At 33.4% G+C, this 18,233-nt stretch overlaps 1 long non-coding RNA gene across 5 annotated transcripts; it reads right to left on the bottom strand.

Moving 5' to 3' along the window:
* Positions 1-12,707: 12,707 nt before the first annotated feature.
* On the bottom strand, positions 12,708-16,860 carry LOC115418100 (uncharacterized). 5 transcript variants are annotated; one of them, XR_003935262.1, is made up of 2 exons: positions 16,344-16,860; positions 12,708-16,027 (listed from the first exon to the last, which is right to left on the bottom strand). It is a non-coding gene; the product is annotated as an uncharacterized LOC115418100 (long non-coding RNA). The 5 variants fall into 5 exon arrangements; XR_003935260.1 differs by having other exon boundaries at positions 12,708-15,694; XR_003935261.1 differs by having other exon boundaries at positions 12,708-15,654.
* Between the last annotated feature and the right edge of the window lie 1,373 nt (positions 16,861-18,233).

Below are 18,233 nucleotides of genomic sequence, written 5' to 3'. Positions count from 1 at the left end.
ATAATGAAAATATTTACATTTTACAAAAAAGATGTGAATAACCTGAAAGAACAGAAATTTTATTTGAAAAATTAGTGCAATTTTAACAATATTATGGCTCAACTTATTTTTTTACATATGTACATTACACACAGTGTTACATAATCATTTGGTAACAGGCAGAATATTGTTAAAATTTTGGAATTTGGAACTAAAATTTGAACAATTTCTACAATATTACATCTGTTATTATTAACACAACTACAGATCACAGTGGATCCATAAATGCACAAAACATTTAGTAACAGGCAGAACATTGTTAAAATTGCACGTTTCGGGTTGTTCATCTTTGTTTCTATTTATGCATTTATTTGCATTTTATTGTGAAAGAATAGTTTTGTAAATGTTAATACTTTCACAGTGTAATCTTATTTTTTTTTCTTAAATTTTTTCCACATAATTTTTCACAAAGAAAATCTGTAGTTGTCATTATTTATGGGTTATTGTGTTGTTATTTTTACTGGAGATCACATTGGTCTGTACGTGGAACCCGAACCAAAATGATTTGGACAACCTGGACTGTTCAGGTTCATTTTTGCACTTTCATCCCACGGGCCAGATTGGATCGTTTGGCGGACCAGACTTGGCCCCCGGGCCACATGTTTGACACCTGTGACATAAGTTTTTCCTCTACATTTATGATTTATCACCACTTATGAAAATATTATCTTCTGAATTTGGCTTTTTTCTTTAAAAATCAGTTTTTTTTTCCTGTTTAATGTCATGATCATGTAGACGTCAGAGTAAATTCAAAGGTTATTATTATTAATCAAAAGAGAAAAAGCTGTTACGCCCTCGTCTAGGGGTACAAATGGCATAACATAAAATGACTCCCACTTGAATCCCACTCCCAAAGAAGACCGTGACAGTTGATGTCAAATCAAAACTGAGTAGCAAGTTATTCATTTTAAGGTGAGCAGTGGCAAAATAACACACAAATAACTCAATCACTCTATACTTCCCGAATCAAAATGAAGAAACCAAAATACACAGGTCTAACCTGGCCTCCTAATTCAAAACAGGAGAAAAAGTGATAAAATAAAATAGACTTCTCACCCTGAACATGTGCTGCGGTGACTACAAACTATTTACAATACGATCAAAACAAATGCTGAAATTCTGAAACACTCTCTCTTTCTGAAATCATAAAACAAAACTGCTGGCGTTGGTTGGGAGCAGGGTGAGGTCGAGGAGCGGGGCTGGGCTGTCATCAGGCTCATTTTAAAGGCAGACTCCATCTACTTTTTTTCTGTAAAAATCAGGTGTTTTCCCTTTAAATGTCATGATCGTGTAGACGTCAGAGTAAATTCAAAGGTTATTATTAATCAAAAGAGAGAAAAGCCAAAAAAAGTGTGACTTTTTCAACAAAATATATGATTAACTGTACATAAAAACAAGTGTGTCCATCCACTGTCATTGATCCAACTCCATGGTAATGATGGGAATCGTTAAGAATTTAACGATTCCGATTCCATTATCGATAGTGCTTATTGATCCGATTCCTTATCGATTCTCTTATCGATTCTCATTGGGTGAGGGAATAAAAGAGTACAAACAGGTGTGTTTGCATTAACTGTCTTTTATATTTCCATCTCTGCGCAGAAAATATAACATATACAGTATGTACAAATAATAATAACAGATGACGCCAGGCCGGTTTGGGGGGGGGGTGCAGTGAAAGTGAAACTAAACACGCTTTACTAATTCCTCTATTGCCGCATTTCTACTACGTGGAACCGGTTCGACTCGGCTCGGCTTGTCTCCTGTTGTTGTGCACCTCATTTCCTTTCCCTTCTTCCCTTCGGAAACTTGTATTTGAGGAGTTACGACGTTTGTTGCCCACACCAGAACTGGCCCGGTGTTCACTCTGCCGCTACATTCACAAGCGCCGCTAAGTAGAGTATCAAATATGTGACATTCCTGTAAATGATTCACATGCTGTGGACAAATGTTGGAGCATACTGGAGGGATTCCATCCTTTTGAAGACATGGAAGCTTTGACAGTGTTCCAAGTAAGTGGACCTGGTGTCGTCTGTTTAGACCGTTTCTGCCTCAACGCCATGTTGGCCACGTTCTGACCAAAACAATGCAGGGTATGTGTGACGTCATCGCGCATGTGCAACGAAGGCGGAATCAATAAGCGGAATTGTCAAGCAGGCAGGCAAACGATTCCAAGGAATCAAGCTACCGGGAACCGATTCTCAAAAAGAACCGGTTATCAATTCCCATCCCTACTCCATGGGTTTTACTGGTGAATCAATGTTGTAGAAGATGACGGTGTTTCCATGGTAACTACAGAGTCTCTGAACGTCCAAATGGGTCATATCTGATGACCATGAAAGGATGACAAACTGCATTTTACTTGAACTGTTAAAATGTATTAATCAGAATAGTGATTAAAAAGTTATTAAACATTTTAGATCAGTAGATACTTTTGGTTGCTGGTGGCTGTTCAGGTCTTTGAGGTTAAAACTGTAATTTATAGCAGGACATGTCATGCATCAGCTTCTGCTTTTAATCCATGAAGACCCAAACACCCACCATTAACATAAAGCATCTACTGATCTAAAATGTTTAATAAGTGTTGATCCACCTATCCTATCAATACATGTAAATAACTGCAGTAAAATGCAGTTTGGCATCTTTTCATGGTCATCAGATATGACCCATTTGGACGTTCAGAGGCTCTGTAGTTACCATGGAAACACCGTCATCTTCTACAACATTGATTCACCAGTAAAACCCATGGAGTTGGATCGATGACAGTGGATGGAGAAACTTGGTTTATGTTCAGTTAATGATATCTTTGCTAAAAAAAAAAAAAGTCATTTTTTTTTTCTTCAGTATTCTCTGTTTTGATATAACAACCTTCAAATTTACTCTGAGGTTTAATGAACATCTAAATTAAATATAGAAAAAGACATGATTTACACTGAAAAAAAGTCAAAATAAAGACGATAATATTACAATACATGATCATAAATCTCTTAAGAAAGGTTAAATATAGAACAAAATCAGTTTGGGAACTGCCACAAAAGTACCACTGGGTCTTTATGGGTTCAAATAAATTTCAAATAAAGGCAAATAGTGAATCAAGGCAACAAGTGAACATAAAAATATAAAAACAACTGTCCTCATAAAGCTGAGTCATAGATGATGATGATGATGATGATGATGATGATGATGATGATGATGATGATGATGATGATGATGAGACAGATGATTTCATATAAAAATAAATTATAGAAGTTTCCATGGGTGCAGACAATAGACCAGGCAGACTTGGTGATTTTGTGCATGTACTTACACAATTATGGTGTCATTATCATCAGAGCAGCGCAACTCTCCCTGAGAAATACTGTGGAAATACTGTCTAACTCATTACACAATTGACAACCTTTCCACACAGTTCAGTGCCAAGTGCAACAGCTGAGAGTTTTAACCTTTAAAGACTTAAACATCTACTGTCGACCAAAATCATCTACTGATCGAAAATGTTTAAGAATTTCTGATGTGCTAATCCTATAAATACATGTAAATAATTGATGTAAAATACAGTTTGTCATTTTTTCATGGTCATCAGATGTGACCCGTTTGGACATTCAGAGGCTCTGTAGTTACCATGGAAACACCGTCATCTTCTACAGCATTGATTCACCAGTAAAACCCATAGAGTTGGATCAATGACAGTGGGTGGAGACACTTCTTTTTATGTTTAATTCATGATAAATTTTGTTGAAAACGTCACTTATTCTTTGCTTCTCTCTCAAGTTTCAAGTTCAAGTTTCAATTTTATTTGTCATATGCGTTGAGGGTACAAGTATCATGTCAATGAAACACAGTGTACCCTGGCTCTCTCTCCGCCCAGTATCAAAATACAACAAATAACAATAACAATCACAGCAACAATATCTCTTTTGATATAATAACCTATGAATTTACTCTGAGGTCTACATGATCAGGAAATTAAACAGGAAAAACCTAATTTTCACTCAAAAATGCAAAATGATTGATATATACAGAAAAATTACAAAAAAATTATTAGATGATAAGATTATAACAGAGTGTTATTTTGAGCGACTGTCAAAATAAGCGTTTATGAGTTCTAGTTTGTAGAAGAAAACTTGACCATACCATAATACAGAAGTGTGTAAACAATGAGCTTTATACTTGATTATGGCTCTTATGACGGTATAAAGTTATTATATGATGTTATTATTTTTGCTAAGTTTGTTGATCCACAGTTCAGACTAAACTGTGACAGTTCTGACCTTGTTTGTTCGATTCCAAACAGATCTTCAGTTCAGCTACTGACAATACAAACCGTACGGAAAACAGAGGTGATTTGTGGTTTTACTGTGGCTGTTTTCAGTCTAAAAACAGAGCTAAGCTAACAGAGCTACAGTCACAGAAAAAAAATTATTAGACCATCAAAAGTCATCAAAAGCAACGGTTATGCAATCGTACTAACTCCTGTGTGCATCAGGTGATTAAAACAGACAGAAAAGAAAACATGGAATGTCTAAAAGCACTGTTTTTGACAGTACAATGCCATAGATACTGATGTAAGAACTGAAGTGATTTTGGTTATTATCAAGAAAACATGGAAAATGGATAGATATCAGCTCCGAAATTAAACTTTTATGAGCTATTTTTGTTGTTATCATTATATTTGTCCAAACAAATGTACCTTTAGTTGTACCAGACATTAAAACGAACAAGAAATTGAAGAAAACAAGGGTGGTCTAATAATTTTTTCCGCAACTGTATAACTGGAAAAGTCACATTTTCTTCAGTTTTCTCTGTTTTTGATATAATAATCCTCAACTTTAATCTGAACTTTAATAATAATAATAATAATAATAATAATAATAATAATAATAATAATAATAATAATAATAATAATAATAATAATCATACATCACACTTATATAGTGCCTAAGAAAGATCAGGCCATACCTAACCAAACAGGCCACCCAGCTCCTGGTGCAAACTATGGTTGTCTCCTGCCTTGACTACTGCAATGCTCTTCTAACAGGCCTCCCAGCTTGTGTCGTCAAACCACTACAGATGGTCCAGAATGCAGCAGCACGTCTGGTCTTCAATCAGCCTAAAAGGGCACATGTCACCCCCTTACTCATTGAGTTACACTGGCTACCCATAGCTGCCTGCATCAAATTCAAATCCTTAATCCTTGCCTACAAAATTCTCAGTGGGTCTGCTCCTGTCTACTTAGGTGCACTGATAAAAGCTTATGTCGCCCCACGACCACTCCGCTCGTCTGGGGAACGTTGTCTGGTGGTCCCCAGACCTTGTACAAGACAATCCAGGCTCTTTTCATGGGTCGTTCCACGTTGGTGGAACGTTCTACCAAGTGCTACAAGAACAGAGGCATCCCTGCCTATCTTCAAGAAGCTCCTGCGGACCCAGCTCTTCCGAGAGCACCTCCTATCCTAGCACTTTCAAACATTCCATTTTAAATATTCTAATAAGGTTTTTCCCAGGATTATCACAGATTCTCCCAGGATTATCTCTGGACCTGCTGCGGTGGTCCGGCCTCTTCCCTGCCCTCATCATCACCACTCACTTATCCTCAACTGCCTCCATGTGTCTCCCCCTACTCCCCCCTTCTCCCCCAGTCTCTATCTCTATCGCTCTCTCTCTCTCTTTCTTCACCCTCTCCCTTTAACCCCAACTGGTCCAGGCAGACGTCCATCCTCCAGGAGTCTGGGTCTGCTCCAGGTTTCTGTTGTTAAAGGGAAGTTTTTCCTCGCCACTGTCACCAGTCACTAGTGTTTGCTCCTGGAGGATTCTGTTGGGTTTCTGTAAATTGGCTTAGAGTCTGGTTTTGACCAACTCTATATATAAAGTGTCATGAGATAACTTTTTTGTGATCTGGAGCTATATAAATAAAATTTGATTGATTGAGTGATTTGATTGGTTTTCCCGTGTAAGTCGCTTTGGAAAAAAGCATCTGCCAAATGCATAAACATAAACCCATAAACATAAACATATAGTGCTTTTTTGGAGACTCAAAGACGCTTCACAAACAAACAGAACAAAAAGAACAAAGAAAACAAAGGGGCTTAAGAAAACACAAGCTTGAACAGGTGAGTTTTGAGTAGTGATCTGAAGTTTTGTATTGAGTCTCAGTTCCTGATGTTTTGTGGCAGTGAGTTCCATAGGGTGGGGGCGGCTGCCAAAGTCTGGTGCTTTGTCCTTTTATGAACATCTATGTGATCAGTACATTAAATATTGGAAAATACCTGATTTTCATTGGAGAAATTCTAAATATGTAGGATATTTTATACTAAATGGTGATAAATCACTTAGGAAATGGTAACTATATTGAAAAAATCATTTGGAAACTGCAACAAAAGTAGCGCTGGGAATTTATGGGTTAATCTATAAAGTCCTAAAAACATCAGGGACATGTGGTTGTAAAAGGAGTTCCCTGAAACTCAAAAAAGGATTTAAAACTTCCTGTAACAGAGAGAGAGAGAAAAAAAGTGGGTGTCTCGTTATTAGTTGGGATTTCCCATCCTACTTATCACTACTGCCTGTAACATAAGGAAGTTTGACAGAAATTCCCCATGATCATTTTCAGTAGTAAGTAAACAAAAACAATAAGCAAACAATCATAAAACACTAGTGGATTAGAACGTGTCCTTTAGAAAAACAGTTTGTCAAATCACCCAGGCTGCTAATGACTGAGGAAGAATTTCTGTCTGAAAATATGCTGCACCACAAACTATCTACATATCACACGGTGAGTCAGAAAAACACATATGAATAAAGGCAAACAGAGCAGATTGAGGTTAGAGTAAGACAAAAACAAAAGACGTATCATGAGTGTGAGGGGATTTCCACAGGAGAGACGGCACGCACCCTCTGAGTGACAACATGCTACGGACAGACGACGTGTGGTTTATCAGACATTACTCGAAGTGCGTGTATTATTCAAAACAGCGTGAAAATATTATTCATTTCATCATCACAGAACGTAGTGTTCGCAGGTGTGTTTTGGTCTCGTTTATGTTGTTATCTGACATTCAGAGAGACAAAACTGACTGAGTAAGTCATAATAAAATGGTCATTGAAACCTACATGAACCAGGTCTACATCCCCCTCAAGGGTTAAAACTGGGAAATAAACTAACACTTTTTTTTTTTTTTTAATCTCTTTTCAAACACTAAAATTTCAGTTTTTAGTTCATTTTGAGATGGAGCCGCCATTGAACAGTACTTGGATCAAGCTAATGTTAGTGTGACATTATGCTTTAGATAAATTTAAAAGGATTAAAACTTGGAAATAAAGTTGAAAAAAATTGCTTTTCTCCATTTCAATATGTGAGCTGGGAGTGAAAACTACACGGACCAGGTCTACATCCCCCCAAGGGTTAAAACTGGGACATAAACTCACATTTTCATTTGTTTTTTATCTCTTTTCAAACACTAAAATTTCTATTTTTTGTTCATTTTGAGATAGAGCCGCCATTGAAAAGTACTTGGATCAAGCTAATATTATTGTGATCTTTTGCTTTAGATAAATATAAAAGGGTTAAAACTTGGAAATAAAGTTAAAAATTGCTTTCATGCGTTTTTGGAGAACTATAGAATTAAAATTTCTGTTTTGAGATGGAATTGTCTTTGAAAAGTATTTGGATCAAGCTAATATTATTGTGACCTTATGCTTTAGATAAATTTAAAAGGGTTAAAACTTGGAAATAAAGTTAAAAAAAATTGCTTTCATCCATTTCTTGAGGACTAAAATATGTGAACTGGTAGTGAGAAAAACACATGGACCAGGTCTACATCCCCCCAAGGGTTAAAACTGGGAAATAAACTAACAAATTTTTTTTTTTAAATATCTTTTCAAAGACTAAAATGTCTGTTTTAAATTCATTTTGAGATGGAGCCATCATTGAAAAGTACTTGGATCAAGCTAATATTGTTGTGACCTTTTGCTTTAGATAAATTTAAAAGGGTTAAAACTTGGAAATAAAGTTAAAAATTGCTTTCATGCATTTTTGGAGAACTATAAAATTAAAATGTCTGTTCTGAGATGGAATTGTCTTTGAAAAGTTCTTGGATCAAGCTATTATTGTTGTGCCCTTATGCTTTAGATGAATAAAACTTGGAAATAAAGTTCAAAATTGCTTTCATACATTTGTTGAGGACAAAAACATGTGTTTTTAATACATTTTGAGATGGAGCTGGGAGTGAAAACCACATGAACCAGGTCCCCCCGCCCCCAAGGGTTAAAACTGGGAAATAAACACATATTTATTTTTTATTTCTTTTCAGACTGAAATTTCTGTTTTTAGTTCATTTTGAGATGGAGCTGCCATTGAAAAGTACTTGGATCAAGCTAATATTGTTGTGACCTTATGCTTTAGATTAATTCAAAAGGTTTAAAACTTGGAAAAATAGTTAAAAATTGTTGTCATGCGTTTTTTGAGAACTATAAAATTTCTGTTTTGAGATAAAATTGTCTTTGAAAAGTACTGGGATCAAACTAATTTAATTGTGACCTTATGCTTCAAATAAATAAAACGTGGAAAGTAAGTTAAAATTGCTTTCATACATTTCTTTAGGACTACAATATGAGTTTTAAATACATTTTGAGATGGATGCATATTTTGAGACCTATAATATTTCTGTTTTCAATCAATTTGGAGATGGAATAGTCTTTGAAAAGTATTCGGATCAAGCTACTATTGTTGTGACCTTATGCCTGATATAAATATAAAAGGGCAAAAACTTGGAAATAAAGTTAAAAAATTGCTTTCATGCATTTTTTGAGTACTATAAATTTTGGTTTTCAATCAATTTGAGATGGAATTGTCTTTGAAAAGTACTGGGATTAAGCTAATATTGTTCTGACCTTATGCTTTAGCTAAATAAAACATGGAAATAAAGTTAAAAATTGCCTTCATGCATTTCTTGAGGACTAAAATATGTGTTTTTAATACATTTTAAGATGGAGCTGGGAGTGAAAACCACATGGACCAAGCCTATGTCCCTCCAAGGTTTCTGGGAAATAAACTCAAATTTTTATTTTATCTCTTTTTAAACACTAAAATTTCTGTTTTTAGTTCATTTTGAGACAGAGCGGCCATTGAAAAGTACTTGGATGAAGCTAATATTGTTGTGACCTTATGCTTTAGATAAATAAAACTGGGAAATAAAGTTAAGAATTGCTTTCATACATTTCTTGGGAACTAAAATATGTGTTTTTAATACATTTTAAGATGGATCTGGGAGTGAAACAACATTGACCAGGTCCACATCCCCCAAGGGTCAAAACTGGGAAATAAACTCACATACTTACTTCATTTCTTTTCAAAGTCAAAAATATCTGTTTTTAGTTCATTTTGAGATGGAGCCGCCATTGAAAAGTACTTGGCTCCAACTAATATTGTTGTGACCTTATGATAAAGGGTTAAAACTTGGAAATAAAGTTAAAAAAAATTTTCATGCATTTTTGGAGAACTATAAAATTTCAGTTTTCAATCAATTTTGAGATGGAATTGACTTTGAAAAGTACTTTGATCAAGTTAATATTGTTGTGCCCTTATGCTTTAGATAAATAAAACTTGGAAATAAAGTTCAAAATTGCTTTGATACATTTTTTGAGAACTAAAGTATGTGTTTTTAGTATATTTTGAGATGGAGCTGGGAGTGAAAACCACATGGACCAGGTTCACATCCCCCCAAGGGTTAAAACTGGGAAATAAACTCATATTTTATTTCTTTTCAGACTCAAATGTCTGTTTTTAGTTCATTTTGAGATGGAGCCACCCTTGAAAAGTACTTGGATCAAGCTAATATTGTGGTGACATATGTTTTAGATAAATATAAAAGGATTAAAACTTGGAAACAAAGTTAAAAGTTGCTTTCATGAATTTTTTTGAGAACTATAAAATTTCTGTTTTGAGATGAAATTGTCTTTGAAAAGTACTGGGATCAAACTAATATTGTTGTGACCTTATGCTTTAAATAAATACAAAAGACTTAAACCTTTAAATAAAGTTAAAAATTGCTTTCATACCTTTCTTGAGGACTAAAACATGTTTTTAATACATTTTGAGACGGAGCTGGGAGTGAAAACCACATGGGCCAAGTTAATATTTTGGCATTATGGTTTACTTAAATTAAAGGGAGTTAAAATTTGGAAACAAACTTTAGAAAAATTATTTCATATGTTTATTGTGAACTAAAATTTCAGTTTTCAGTCAGTTCTTAGAAAAAAGTTTGGAAATGACAGTGAAAATATCAGAGTGGTGCAACCATAAAGAATTTTTACAATCATTAAACTTCATTAAGTTTGTGAAATTGCTAATAAAACACCCACTCTAGTTAATAATATTAGATATATTAGAGCTATTTAAAAAAAAAAAGGAAGACCTTAATTCTGTTATAAATAATTTAGGAAATCATGCCAGTCAAGTCTAGATGATGTAATATTTCTCTTTTTTATTTTTATTTTCAGGAAGTCAGTCTTATTTTGGTTAAAAAAAAAAAAAAATCGTGCAAGTGTCATTTTAATGATATGACAGCAACTAAAATGCAGAACTCATATTAAAACAAAGATGCATTATTTTAAAACAGTTTCTAAGAGTTTTGCATACATGTTTTTGATTACTTTTTGTCACTGCAAATTGGGGAAAAAAGGAAAATGTGCCTTTTTGTTGAGTTGTCAGCGTATTTTTTATTGTATTTTATTTTTTTAGTTCAGTTCAGTAAGCTTCAGTGACATGACATTTATACATACAGCACTGACAAAGCATTATTAAAGCAAATATATGACTACATTTACAAGCATTTCTACTGAAAAAAGGACAAAATTAAAATAACTCAATAAAGTTTACACAGGGAGATTATCAATATGAATTTAGAAAAATGAGCATGTTTAACAAGTTTCCCCATCAACATAATTTCAAAACATCATTCCCAAAAGCTCAGAGCTGATTATTTTTACTATTTGAGTTCAGAGGACACCATTAATAGATCTCCAGCTCCCTCTGTTGACCACAATGAGGTGCATTCACACTGGATTATTTTACACTTCAGTTCTTAAGGACATGGCCGGTCCAGGTTTTCTCCAAAATGAAACTCATCAGCTATTTCTAAAGTGTTAAGACTTATGCTGAACTGTGAAATGTATCTGCCGTTCTGTTTTAGAGACTTTAGATTTGAGTTCCTTTTATGTTTTTTTTGGGAATTCCTCTTTAAATATTAACATAGAAGGAACACGATAACATTTTACTAAGAAAACATGTAAGAGATTAAAAACTACAACCCTTTTAACTGTTGTTTCAACTGGTTGTTTTACAGCTACAGCCTAAAACCCAGTGCATTTTCAACAGCTACAGTGGTATATATCACAACAATTTCTGTTTAAATGACTTTTTTTTTTTTTTTACAATATATATATATATATATATATATATATATATAAACACTTTTTTTTTATATATATACACACATACACTTGTAAATACAAACACATGTAGACCTGTACCTTACAAACAAAGGCACCTGCAACATTACAAGTGTTACAAGTAAACACACACATACACACACACACACAAAAAAAAATTACAAATAAACAATACACATCACAAACTTCTCAGCCATAAACATGTGTACATAATTTAATGCCCTGTTATAATTATGGGTATTTGAACTCATTAACCCTGTTGTAAGGTTTACACAACTGAATATGTATTCCTCCTCATTGTCATTTGCTAAATCAACATTTTTAACAAATACAGGGTGGGGAAGCAAAATTTACATTATTTGGAAGCAGGGATTGAAAGACAGTGTATGACCAATTAGTTTATTTAAAGTCATGAGAATTTATTTGCCACAAGAAAATTTACATAATAGAAAATGTTTTTATTCTGTGTGTCCTCCTTTTTCAATAACTGCCTTCACACGCTTCCTGAAACTTGTGCAACTGTTCCTCAAATATTCTGGTGACAACTTCTCCCATTCTTCTTTAATAGTATCTTCCAGACTTTCTCGTAATAGTTTTGCTCATAGTCATTCTCTTCTTTCCATTATAAACAGTCTTTATGGACACTCCAACTATTTTTGAAATCTCCTTTGGTGTGACGAGTGCATTCAGCAAATCACACACTCTTTGACATTTGCTTTCCTGATTACTCATATGGGCAAAAGTTTCTGAAAAGGTATGGGTAATAGTGTTAGGTATGATTATGACATCAATATACGTTTGGTTTCAAAACAATTGACGTAGTGCCTGCTGAGAAAAAACAACTAAATGTTCATTGTAAATTTTGCTTCCCCACCCTGTATGTTAAAAGGTTCCCATATTTTTTCAAACATATCCTGCCTACCTTTTTGTATGTACTTCAGTCTCTCCAAAGGAAAAGTTGTCAACATTTGCTTCACCCAGTACGCAATATTTGGCCTGCTGGTCTTTTTCCAAAACATTGCAATGGATTTTTTGGCACGTAAAAGACACATATCTATTAATATTTGTTCACTTTTGTTGTATTTATGACCTTTTGGGTAAAGTCCTAAAACAAAAAGTGCAGGATCCATTGGAACGAAATTCAAAATCATTTTTTCTATTGTCATTTTAACCTCCTCCCAAAAAGATTTGATCTTACTGCATTGCCACACACAAAGGAATAATAAATGACTTTATTTTGTCTTATAATACAAAACAATGCATAAACATTTACAGAAATGACCACTGAGCCGGTCAAACTCAGCTGACATTAAAAGGCGAAAAGAGATTTCATGAACTTATTAACTTATACCAGTGTTCTTGTTTGTAGACTCACTCTTCTCCACCTTCTCGTTGGATAATTCTCAGGTGAATGTGCTTTAATCCGCTGCTTTAGAGTCAAGTTGGCAGCCATCCTTCAGTTATCACAGTACTGTACCTTCGATGGGGACAGCATCAGCACTGTGATAACTGAACCAGGGCAGCCTGTCAAATCTAGCAGTCCACCGTTCCATTCATCAACCTGCAAGTGGCACTGGGGGTCAGTGGGTTAAAAAAAAAAACATTCCTAGACAAAACATATGGGAGCAAGTGAGGAATTTCATACAGCACTCCAAACAATCTGACTTTTATTAACAATAGTGTTTAAAAAGCTCATTTGGATAGACTATTCATGAGAAAATATTACTAAATTGAGACAAACAAAGCAATTCAATGAACTAAAACCTGATTAAATGATTTTAAAACTTTGAAAGAAAGTCTGAAATTATGCTCATTTCAAGCTCCCACATGGAGGAAATATTACCTAGGCTTTACTGAATGTAAAAACTTAAACATGTATGAATCTATGTTTTCTATCGGAACAAGCAACGTGAAAATATGTGCAGCCTAGGGGAAGATTACGCTGCTCTAATTTGAGTTCTTGCAAAATCACATTTTAAATCCATCCGCTAATGTTAAATCATTTTTGAGGCACAAAAGAACATGGATTATATTTACTTTAAGAACTGAGCATTATGATTGTCTTTCTCTTATAAATATTGTAGTAGTTGTTCAATATGATATGAAAATGCTGTTTTGTAATTGCACATCATCCAGTCACATGACACTGGCTCCACCCACAACACCAGAAACCTAATAGTTTTAAAAGTTGTACAAACTAACGATATACATTCTCTAGACTTTTCCTCTGAGTTGGAGGATCGATATGTGTAATTATTTATTTACTTTTTTGTTATTGCATTTAATATTATGTTTTTTATTTTCATTATTTATTTATTTATTTTTATTTTTTCTAGTTGAACTGGTCTCTGTTTTTTTCTTTCTTATTTGGGTCTTGTAGTTAACATTCAGGTGTGACGATCAATGTTTATTCTACCTTTTTATACCTTTTGTTGTATATCACACTGTCTAAAATGTTCACAATGTTCTATAAATAAAGTTAAAAAAAAAAAAGTTGTACAAACTGACTATTTTAATGTTTTTTTTTGTTTTTACATCTACTTCATGTATAACAAATGAACTTGATGAATTGCAAAACATATTAATAAAAAAATCAAACACAGTGTTGAAAACTAGAAGTAAAGCTCATGTTTCTGTATATGAATATTTTTTTTTTTTTAATTATTATGCCGTTGATTTAACAGGGGTTTTTTTTTGTTTGTTTTTACATGTACTTTATGTATAATAAATGAACTTGATGAATTGCAAAAAAATAAAAATAAAAATCAAACACAGTGTTGAAAACTAGAAGTAAAGCTCACGTTTCTGCATGAGTGTTCATTTTTTAAAAATTATTAACTTTTTTTTTGTTTTTACATCTACTTCATGTATAACAAATGAACTTGACGAATTGCAAAAAATATTAATAAAAAAATCAAACAGTGTTGAAAACTAGAAGTAAAGCTCACGTTTCTGCATATGACTGTTTATTTTTTAAATTATTATGCCGTTGATTTAACAGTTTTTTTTTTTTGTTTTTGTTTTTACATCTACTTCATGTATACTAAATGAACTTGATGAATTAAAAAAAAAAAAAAAATCAAACCCAGTGTTGAAAACTAGAAGTAAAGCTCATGTTTTCTGCTTATAAATGGTCATTTTTTAAAAATTACTATACCATTGATTTAACTGTTTTTTTGTTTGTTTGTTTTTACATCTACTTTATGTATAATAAATGAACCTCATGAACTGCAAATAAAAAAAATAAAACAAATCAAACCCAGTGTTGAAAACTCAAAGTAAAGTTCATGTATTCTGCATATAAATGTTCATTTTAAAAAATTATTATACTGTTGATTTAACTGTTTTTTTTTTTTTTTTTTTTTTTTTTACATCTACTTCATGTATAATAATTGAACTTGATGAACTACAAAAACTAAATAAATAAATAAAAATCAAACACAGTGTTGAAAACTCAACGTAAAGCTCACGTTTCTGCATATAAATGTTCATTTTTAAAAAAATTATTATACCGTTGATTTAACTGTTTTTTTGTTTGTTTTTACATCTACTTCATGCATTATAAATGAAGTTGACAAATTGAAAAACAAAACAAAAAAAACTCAGTGTTGAAAACTCGAAGTAAAGCTTATATATTCTGCATATAAATGTTCATTTTTAAAATTATTAAACCGTTGATTTAACTGTTTTTGGGTTTTTATTTATTTATTTATTTTTTTACATCTACTTCATGTATAATAAATGAACTTGATGAATTGCAAAAAAAAAAAAAAAAAAAAAAAAAATCAAACCCAGTGTTGAAAACTAGAAGTAAAGCTCACGTTTCTGCATATAAATATTCTTTTTTTTTTTTTTTTTTTTTTTTTTAAATAATTATGCCGTTGATTAAAGTGTTGCGTTAATGTCAATGCTTCCTCTAATAAAACCACATTCAGGTAGACACAGCCTGCTTCCTCTCTCCTCTCTCCTCCTTCTTCCTGCTCGGACCTGTTAGAGACACACAATAAATATTATTCATACGAACCACAAGGCCGAGTGACGTCAGACTTGTTATGATTCTTCCTGAAGCTCCGCCCCCTCCCCTCTCGGCGCGAGCGAGCCTCTCGAGCAGTCCGGTCGCGTCTCGCGCCGACGTAGCGGCTCCTCCTCTCCGTCAGTCCGCCCTCTGCACTTGATGTAAACAACTCCATTAGCCCCGCTGCACAGGGCACTGGCCAAAAAAATGTTCATGTCAGACGTGGACGGCGGCGCAACATGTGCACAAACACAACAGGACGCACGAAAAAAAAAATAAAAATAATTAAAAAAAAAAAAAAAAAAAGAAACACAAAAAAATAAAACAACGCACTGTTCAGAAACGCCACGTTTGTTGTGCGTAAATAGTGACTCTGTGGGCAAAGCGCATCCATATTGCATAAAACCTCAATGTAAATACCTAGCTTCTAACACATTACACACCAGACTGCCTTCGATTAACGCCTTGTGCAGAATAAAGCGTCACATCCTACACCCAGAACTGAAATAAGCACGGCCAAGCTTGTTGCTATTTCCAAGAAATAAACAAAAGTTGGCTATTTCTCAACTACACCCTTATTTACGCTTATGGCATTACATAAATCTAAACCTAAACGCTTTCTTATGGCTAAACATTGTCTTCAAAAAAGCATCCGGAGGTGATTTCTAAGTAAAAATGTTCGTATTGAATATTGTGCAGCCAAACGTTAACGCCCCAGCATTGTATACACACCCCTTTTCTGGGCAAAAACAAACAGCATGCTCTATAGGATCCAAATATATCCACTTATTCTTTATGAAATTCAATCTACATTAAATCGAAAACCAATCTTAAGGTGACTTACCTGCTATTTCCGTGTTTAATTCCCCGTGTTTACATGAATATTTTTAATGACGCAGCAAGACCACACAGAGCAACGTGATTGTCGCCATTTTTTGTTGTTATTGAATTCTCCAAAAGCCATGTGACAAAAAAAATGATCATGACTTTTAAAAAAAAACAGGCTTCCGGGTAGGTAGAGAAAAATAGTTTGGTCAGGGTAAAAAGGCTAATCTTCCGAGTTGTCTGTCTGATGGATTAGTCTGGTTACTCCACTGACTGTAGATCGGCTGTGCGCAATATTTGACAGCTCTGGGACGCTGCCGCCGCCGTATGGTTCGCAACAAGTACTCACAATATTCCGCCCGTCCTCAAATGTGCGCGCAATGACAGCGACTTGGGTTTTTTTCTGCGACTGTTGCCAGCGTTGCAAATTCATAAAAATAACCCAGTCAACTATAAATAAGAATAAAAAACCTTGTAATCTGAGCCTGTCAACAAGTGGTCCAAATAAACCCACCAATTACTACAGCAACGTGTAGGAATGTAATCATCTAATGTTATTTAGAGCTGGGTGGATGAATTTGATCAGTACAGGGGACTGAACGTCACTGATGATTTGTTGTTATGGAATCAGATAACTGGTTGACTCCTCTTTTTTTCTGGATTGCAATGTTATGTATGATTTTTTTTTTTTTTTTTTTTTTAAACAAAACCAAACTTATCCTTGAAATTTGGTTATTTGATCAACTATACACTGTTTTTTTTAAATTAATTTATTAATTCTAATTAATTTATGTTATTTATTTTTAGCATATAACTACTTTTAATAAACATGGTAATATACTGTTTGGAGGATCTTTAGCATTAAGTGATGACCTGAAAACCTACAAAATCTTGTCAAGATAGATAGATAGATAGATAGATAGATAGATAGATAGATAGATAGATAGATACATACATACATACATACATACATAAAACCAAACTTATCCTTGAAATTTGGTTATTTGATCAACTATACACTGTTTTTTTAAATTAATTTATTAATTCTAATTAATTTATGTTATTTATTTTTAGCATATAACTACTTTTAATAAACATGGTAATATACTGTTTGGAGGATCTTTAGCATTGAGTGATGACCTGAAAACCTACAAAATCTTGTCAAGATAGATAGATAGATAGATAGATAGATAGATAGATAGATAGATAGATAGATAGATAGATAGATAGATAGATACATACATACATACATACATACATACATACATACACTGGAAAAAATCTAAATCTTAGGATAGATAGAAAGATAGATAGATAGTACATAGATACATAGATAGATACATAGATAGATCCATCCATACATCCATCCATCCATACATCCATACGTACATACATACATACATACATACATACATACATACATACATACATACATACATACATACATACCATGTTACCAAGTGTATTTTTCTCATTTCTAGTCCAAATATTTCATCACATTTAAAATAAGACATAATCACCTAAAGAATAACTTTTCAGTGAGATATAAACTTATTTTTAGACAACTGATATTGAAAATCTTATTTCAAGAAATCTTACCAAAGCAAAAATATCATGTATTATAAATTTTTTTTTTACTTGTTTTTAGAGGGGCATTTTTTTTTCCCCCAGTGTAGATAGATAGATAGATAGATAGATAGATAGATAGATAGATAGATAGATAGATAGATAGATAGATAGATAGATAGATAGATAGATAGATAGATAGATAGACTTGTCTTTTAACCCTTTCATGCATAATGGTTACTACAGCGGACAGTTTTTCTACAGCTGTTCTCTTGTATATTCATGGGTTTGGTTATTTTAGTTCCACATCAGCCAGCACAGTGGACACTTATGCGTCATCCTA

The sequence above is a fragment of the Sphaeramia orbicularis genome, chromosome 4, assembly GCF_902148855.1.
Source record: "Sphaeramia orbicularis chromosome 4, fSphaOr1.1, whole genome shotgun sequence".
Classification (NCBI taxonomy): Eukaryota; Metazoa; Chordata; class Actinopteri; order Kurtiformes; family Apogonidae; genus Sphaeramia; species Sphaeramia orbicularis.
The sequence above is the reverse complement of the archived record's forward strand: the minus strand, read 5'-3'. Positions and strand labels throughout refer to the sequence as shown.